Raw genomic sequence first — 8,528 nt, 5'->3', positions numbered from 1 at the left:
TTTTGTTAGATAATGTAAAAACATTTTTATAGAGGAAAAGAATAGCCTTTATAAGCCTCAGCATCAGTCACTGGCTATCAACTCTATCCCTGATGCCTAGTCATTTATTATTTCTTTTATTGATGAATGTGCAGAAGGTTTATTATTAATCAGTTAGTTGGTCAGTAAGTCAGTCATTTAGGCAGTCTGTGATCCTCAGAATTGCAAAATAAGATGGATGGCTGGAGCTTAAAATAACCTTATATTTCCTTCATCTCATAAATGTGTTTGGATTACCAAAGATCCTTTTAAAATACTATATTCTCTGAGACTTCTACTTCTGGGAAAATAGAGTACCTATACTTTTTGCTATTCCTCCCACTGAGCACAACTGGACATTATATGTAAAATGAAGATCATAAGACTGAAAAGCAAAAAGAAGGCTAAGGACATCTGGACCCAAGAAAGAGTGTCTTGGTGAATTCTTTGAGTACTGTTTTGCCTCATATGTCCCAGACATGGAGGTGAAAAAGACCACAACCTGGAAATGCCAATGTGTCATAACAAAACAAACAAACAAACAAACAAAAGCCCCATCAAAAATCTTCTCCCTGAAGCTAAGGGACCAGAAAAGAAGCAACCAAGTAAGACAGAAAACTTTCAGACAGTAACTGTTCTACTCTAGCCAAACACCACAGGACATTGTGATCCCATTTGTACCCACACCAGCAAAAGGTGAAAGGAAAGCCTAAACTTCCATCCTCACTAGGTTATAATGAGATGTCCCACCATTTCCACAGTAGTGGTGTCAAAGAGGACCAAGTAGGAACCAGAAACTTTATTTCTACTGACCAGTAATAAACATGTTTGCTTTTCTTCCTCCTGCAGTGTCATTAAGGACCATGCGGGGAGCCAGAACTCCTACCTCTACCCAGCAGTAACGAGAAGCTCCACTTTTTGGTTTAATTTGAGCCCAAGTGGGGAACTTTTATGTGGTAGTAATGAGGAGGCACGCTCTCTTCCATTGCTGGAGCAATGCCAGAGAACTCATGCTAAAACTAAAGGTTTAAATAAGATCCAGAGTCTTGGAGCAAAATACAAAAATATTCAGTTTCCAATTTAAAAAAAAACACACGCCAAAAAAAAAAAAAAAAAAAAGAAACGAAAGAAAAGGAAACAGATCTTAAACTGAATGAAAAAAGAAGGTCATCACTAAATGCCAACACCAAGATGACAGAGAAGGTAGAATTATCTGACAAAGGATTTAAAGCAGAATCATAAAAATATATTAGTAATTATGAATAAATTTGAAATGAATGAAAAAACAGAGAGCCTCATCAAAGAAATAAAAGATGTAAAGAAGAACCAAATGAAAAATACGATAGCTGAATAAAAAGCTGGATAGGCATGGTGGCTCACGCCTATAACTCCAGCACTTTAGGAGGCCAAGGAGGGCAGATCACCTGAGGTCAGGAGTTTAAGACCAGCCTGGCCGACACTGTGAAACCCCATCTCTATTAAAAATACAAAAATTAGCCAGGCATGGTGGTGCATGCCTGTAATTCCAGCTGTTTGGGAGGCTGAGGCAGGAGAATTGCTTGAACCTGCGAGGCAGAGGTTACAGTAAGCCAAGATCACACCACTGCACTCCAGCCTGGGCAACAGATCGAGATTCTATCTCAAAAAAAAAAAATACAAAGCTCAGCAGATGCACTCAACAACAGCATGGAGAGAACAGAGGAAACAATCTGTAAACTAAAAGATAAAACAATAGAAATTATGCAATCTGAACAAGAGAAAAAAAATACTATTTTTTTTTAAAGTAACAGACCCAAGACACTAGTAGGACTATAAGATCCAACATTTGTGTTATTGGAATCCTGAAAAGAGAGAAGAAAGATACAACAGGGCTGAAAAGTATTTGAAGAAATAATAGCTAAAAGCATGCCAAATTTAGTAAGGAATGTAAACCTATCCACTCAAGAAGCAGAATAAATCCAGATAGGATAAATTCAAAGAAGTTAAAGCCAAGACACAACATAATCAAATTTCTGAACACTAAGCACAGAAGAAAAAAAAAAAAAAACCTTGAAAGCAGCCAGAAAAAAAAAAAAAAAGACACCTTCCCTATAAGAGAAAACCAATTAGAATGACAACGAATTTTTCATTAGAAACCAGAGTAGTGAAAGAAAAGTATCAACTCAGAATTCTAAACCTAAAGAGGCCGTCCTTCTGGAATGAAGGAGAAATCGGGACATTCTCTGGTGAAAGAAAACTAAGAATTTGTCATGAGAAAATATGTGCTGAAAGAATGCCTAAAAGAAATTCCTTAAACAGAAAGGAGGTAATAAAAGAACTTTGGGATTCAGGGGAAAAAAGGAACACAGTAAGCAAAAATGTGGATTAAAATAGTAGGTTTTTCTTGTTTTCTTGAGTTTAGTTCTAAACTATTTTTGACAATTGGAGCAAAAATTGCAGCACTATCTGATGTGGTTCTAAATATATAAAAAAATAAATATGTTAAACAACTATACACTGGAGAGGGTAAAAGGATATAAGAAAGGTATGGTTTCCATACTTCATTCAAGCTGATAAAATGATAGCATCAGTAAACTGCGATAAGTTGTGTATATATAATGTAGTAAATAGGGAAAACACCAAAAAAAAAGCTTTACAATGAGATGCACTCAAAGACGATATAGACAAACCAAAATGGAATTCTAAAAATTTCCAAATAATCCACTGTAGACAAGAAAAAGAAAACAGAGAAACAGAAAACAGAGAGGACAAACAGAAAACAAAAACTAAAATGGCAGACTTAGCCCTAGCATAACAATCATTACATCATACATAAATTATTAAAATACACCAATTAAAAAACAGTGTGGATTTTTAAAAATCACCTAACTGTGTGCTGTCTATAAGAAACATTCTTTCAATATAACAATATAGTCAAGTTCAAAGTAAAATGACAGAGAAAAACATATTCTACAAATATGAATCAAAGAAAAACAAGAGCAGCAATATTAACATCAGATAGGGTAGACTTTGGAGCAAAGAAAATTACAAGAAGCAAGGAAGAATATAATATATTAATAAAATAATCAATCTATCAAGAAGAGCAAACTGACAGAACTTAAAGGAGAACTAGGCAAATCCACAATTACAGGTGTAAACTTGAGTAGCTAAACAACTGATAGAACAACTGGACAGAAAATCAACAAGCATCTTCAACAACGCTAAATTACTACAACAACTACAGAATTTTATCAGCACTTATAGAACACTTCATCCAACATCAGAATGTGAATTCTTTTCAAGTGCCCATGGAATATATTCCAAAGTAGACCATATCCTTGGCCATAAATGTGTAAATTCTTTTACACAAATGTAAAAGAATTGAAATCATACAGAGTGCATTCCCTGATAACAGTGGCATCAAACTATAAATCAGTAACAGAAAGATAGCAAAAAAATTTACCAAACATTTGTAAACCAAACAACACATGCCTAAATAATTCATGGGTCAAATAGGAAATCTCAAAGAAAATTTTTAATGAAAACACAACATATAAAAACTTTTGAGTGACAGCCAAACCACACTGAGAGGGTAATTTATAGCACTAAATGTGTACATTAGAAAAAAGAGAATTTCTTTAAAAAAAAAATGTAAATTCCATCTCAAGATCCTAAAAAACAGAGATGAAATAAACTCAAAGCAAGCAGAAGGAAGGAAAAACCAAAAATAAGAGCAGAAATCAATGAAACTGAAGATAGAAAAATAATAAAGAAAAGTAAATAAAACAAAGGGATGGCTTTTGACAAAGGTCAATTAAATTGACAAACTTCTAGGAAGTCTGCAGAAAAAAAAGAGATTGGAAGACTCGACATACTAAAGATGTCAATTCTCCTCAAATAGAGTATACAACATTCTTGAAATGAAAAAAATTATTATAGGCCAGGCATGGTGGCTTACACCTGTAATCTCAGCACTTTGGGAGGTTGAGGTGGGTGGATCACCTGAGGTCAGGAGTTCAAAACCAGCCTGACCAACATGGTGAAAACCCATCTCTGCTAAAAATACAACAATTAGCCAGATATGGTGGCACATGCCTGTAATTCCAGCTACTGGGGAGGCTGAGGCAGGAGAATCACTTGAACCCAGGAGGCGGAGGTTGCAGTGAGCTGAGATTGTGCCATTGCACTCTAACCTGGGCAACAGAGTGAGACTATGTTTCAAAAAAAAGAAAAAGCTATTATAGTAGTTCTAGGGGCTAAAGACTAGGTGATGATAGGAGAGAAGTAGGTATGTTTATATAAGGGCAACAGGAGAGATCCCTGTGGGAATGGAAATATTTTGTTTTCCAATTTAATTAATCAAACAAATGTCTAAGTTGGAATGGTTTATTCCAATCTCAATATCAGAGTGGAAGAAACTGTGAACCAGAAAAGTCATGTGGTTTGACCAAATTTAATAACTTTGTTACAGAGTTATGACAGGAGTCTACAAGAGTCTACAATGCCCAACTCACGCTTTCCACCAAAGTATTAAGTTGAACTATATGAAATTACCAATACTGAACCATTGTTACCTATTAAAAAGGTAGGTTCAACTGAGTATATAATCTTCCATTGAGAAAAGGACCTCAAAAACTGTTATATTTTCCTAATAAGCATTTATTTAGCTTCTACTACATACTTAATTAAATATTTAATGTGTAACTCTAAGGAATGTGCCATTTAATTCTCCTTTGATATATGGTTATTAGCATTGTTCCTAGGACTTGGACTCCCTCAGGCACTTCCTAAAATCTTATTTCTTCTATCCCAGACTGAGGCCATCCCATATTTCTTGTGCTCTATGAAGTTTACAGATTGGATGTCACTAGATGGATTCTCAAAGCACCATGGAAAAAAGCTGGAGGACCAGCACTTGATGGAGGCTCATCCAGAGGCTTTGCCTCTGTTTTAATCCCAAAGATTCCTCTCACAGAACCACCGTTAGTTAGGAGATAAAAATTTCTAAATAGGTATAGGCTATCCTCAGGGCTTCCAAGAGCCTTCCAGGCTGGAAATGATTTCTAGTCCTACTATTGGTTTCAGAACAGAATTGAATCTAAGTGGCCAGGGATGGGTGGATGTGAGGATGGAGACTCCAATATCAAGCTGTATTCCCAGAAATCTTTCTCATTGAGGGTCACCTAGGATATTTAGCCCAGGGCCTCTTTATCTGGCCAGGTCCCAATGCCATCACCCTGCTCCCTCGTCACACTGGGAGCACACTTCTACCCACCCTGCTTTAGTTTTGTCTTTTCAGGGCCCTACTTAGCAATTGCCTTCTTTGGGGCCATAATAGATACCAGATTAGAGCAGACAACCTGGGTATTTGTCCTAACACTGTCTGTGAGCAACAGTGTGACCTTAAGCACCAACTTCATTTCCCCTAACTTTGCTTGCCTGACTTACAAAACAATGAAAATACTTATATATCAATCTAAAGAAATAATGCAATCTTTTCCAAACCATAGTATGTGTATTACTCATAATATATGAGATGATTTATATGGTTTATGATCAATATCTTTGTCTTAACTACTTTTATCTTCTTTTTAAGAGAAGCAAATGGTTTTTTATTTCTATAATGTTTCCTTTAAAAAAGTATATGCTTTCTAAGATCTAAATCGATTTAAATACAAATATTAATATAAATTACAAAGAGTACATGGATATGACAAAACAACTTGTAAAAGAAGTTGATGTATTGGAAACACTGAATTAACATATGTTGTGCTTGTTGATATAAGAAAACTTACCAGCTGCTCATGGGGGGGCATCTGGCCATTCCAGCATTACCATAGAAAAGGTGATACCTACCTGAATTATCCATATGTCCACTTATTTTTTATTTTATTTTATTTTATTTTATTTTTTTGAGACAAGTCTCGCTCTGTCGCCCTGGCTGGAGTGCAGCGGCACTATCTCCTCTCACTGCAAGCTCCGCCTCCCGGGTTCACCCCATTCTCCCACCTCAGCCTCCCGAGTAGCTGGGACTACAGGCGCCCGCCATCGTGCCTGGCTAATTCTTTGTATTTTTAGTAGAGACAGGGTTTCACTATTCACAGGATGGTCTCGACCTCCTGACCTCGTGATCTGCCCACCTCAGCCTCCCAAAGTGCTGGGATTACAGGCATGAGCCACTGCGCCTGGCCCACTTATATTTTTTAAATTCTCCAGTTAATTGCTTCACTTTCCTTTTCCCTTTGCCAGTGTATATTGTCCCAGAACATGCAAAGTACTGCTACTGCAAACTTTCTTAGACTTCACATATCACATTACATCACTGCCTTCCTGTGGCTTTTAGTCCCCAACATTTTCCAATGTAAACTCTTGCCCTTCATCATCACCTGAGCTATAATCACCTCATCTCACCTTCCTCTAACCACTCAGGATTCATGTCAGTCTAGTTAGCACTCTGCGCACCCAACCTTGTCTGTTCTGCTGCTGCTACCTTGCACACAAGCAATTGCTTCTTCAAGATCTGTTTCTTTTTATTATTATTATTATTATACTTTTTTTTTTTAATATGGAACGCTTCACGAATTTGCATGTCATCCTTGTGCAGGGGCCATGCTAATCTTCTCTGTATCATTCCAATTTTAGTGTATGTGCTAAGTTCTAGGGTACATGTGCACAACGTGCAGGTTTGTTACATATGTATTCATGTGTCATGTTGGTGTGCTGCACCTATTAACTCGTCATTTACATTAGGTATATCTCCTAATGCTATCCCTCCCCTCTCCCCGCTTATGTCCTGAAATCTAGCTAACTACGTGGCTTCCAGATGTATTTATCTATCTTCTAACTCCTTGGCATTGAATACAGTGTGTTTCATCTGTGCTTGCATAGAAGAAAAGAAAATTAGAAATTCCAGTGATGGATAATGAGTGCTATGATAAAGACATTATGCATTATTGTGGAGGAAGTAGAACAGAAAGGTCTTAAGAGTACAGACTCTGAAATCAGACTGTCTGGTTTTGATTCTTGTATGCCACTTGCCACTTGAAGAAGTTATTCAGCCTCTCTGAGTCTCTGGTTCTCATTTGAAACTGTAGATACTAATAGTTGCTACTTGATAATGTTATTGTGAAGATTAAATGAGTTAGTATAGGGAAGTGCTTAGGCCAATGCCTGAAATATTGGTTATTGTTACATGCAGAGGGTACAAATGGCAACATATAAGAGGCATCCCCAAACAGAGAGTCCTAACCAAGAGGCAGTCTGGAGAATATGGAGTTTGGGTTTATTATTGTAGGGCAGGTAGGAGTTAGTCAAGTGTATGTGTGCTTGTGTGGGCCTGGGGAATTACAGTAAGGGTTGATTAGGCAGTGAGTACAGCAGTCACACAATCATACCATAAAAGTGGGGATGGAAACAAGGCATAAAAGAGCATGACATATTATAGAAGTGCATGGGACTTTTCTAATGCAAAGATCCAGAGGTAGGCAGTAATGAAACACAAGGCCACACAGTTGAGGCAAGTCATAGGAAGGCTTTGCATACCACACTAAGGAAAAAAAAAAGTATTTGAGTGCCTGCTATGTGCCAGATGCTGTTTTATTTTGGAGACTGGGTACTACAGTGAAAAATGCATAACCTCTATATTTGGCATGGCCTAACTGAAAAGATAAATACATACTTAAATGATAACGTGATAAATGCTTAATTGAAGATGTAACAAGCACTATGAAAGCACAATACCTAAGTTTGTTTTTTCCAGAGACATAAGCAACATCTTAACAGATAGGTAAATGTTCACCAAACAACAGGCAAGCAATCAGAAAGTTTATGTCATTTACCAGACAACAGTTAATTATATAGCGCTATGTGCCAAACCCTTTAAAAATATTATATCAGTACCAATTAGAAACAGCTGTGGTTCATGGCTCTCAAGGAGAGAAATGAAAACGACAAGTGAATTCAGCACCTTCAAATGAAATATCCAGGTTCTCTAGTTGGAACCGACTAGGCAATCAACTCAACCCACAGAAAATGAAGAAAAGTAGGGTGAGGCAATGGCATCCAGGAGCTGCATGGAGCCAAAGGAACCCTCACCCCCAGCCAAGGGAAGCAGAGAGTGATTGTGCAACCCCACCCGGGAAATCACACTTCTCCTATGGATCTTTGCAACCCACAGATCTGGAGATCCCCTCATAAGCTCACACCACCAGAGCCTTGGGTTTGATTCACAGCACTGAGCAGAGTCTCAGCAGAGCAGTCACTCAAGCACACACAGAGGCCCAGGAGTTTTACAGTCTCCGGCTCCTGGAATCCCAGCAAGGTGGGAGTTCCAGAGAACCCTAGTAAGATACTCCATGAGAAGATCAACCTCAACACACATAAACATGAGATTCCCTAAGGTCAAAATGAAAGAAAAAATACTAAGGCTGCCAGACAGAAAGGTCAGGTAACATACAAAGGAAAGCACATCAGACTAACAGCAGACTTCTCAGCAGAGACCCTACAAACTAGAAGATTTGGGGAGCCAATAT

The 8,528-nt window shown here is 37.6% G+C and overlaps 1 non-coding gene across 1 annotated transcript; it reads right to left on the bottom strand.

Annotated features, from left to right (window-relative positions):
* Positions 1–6,556: 6,556 nt before the first annotated feature.
* Positions 6,557–6,663, bottom strand: LOC117094147. Its single transcript, XR_004441455.1, has one exon. It is a non-coding gene; the product is annotated as a U6 spliceosomal RNA (small nuclear RNA).
* Positions 6,664–8,528: the final 1,865 nt, after the last annotated feature.

This window comes from Trachypithecus francoisi, unplaced genomic scaffold (assembly GCF_009764315.1).
Source record: "Trachypithecus francoisi isolate TF-2019V2 unplaced genomic scaffold, Tfra_2.0 Lachesis_group12, whole genome shotgun sequence".
In the NCBI taxonomy this organism is placed as follows: Eukaryota; Metazoa; Chordata; class Mammalia; order Primates; family Cercopithecidae; genus Trachypithecus; species Trachypithecus francoisi.
Note: the sequence above shows the minus strand (reverse complement) of the source record. Positions and strands in the feature narration are given on the sequence as shown.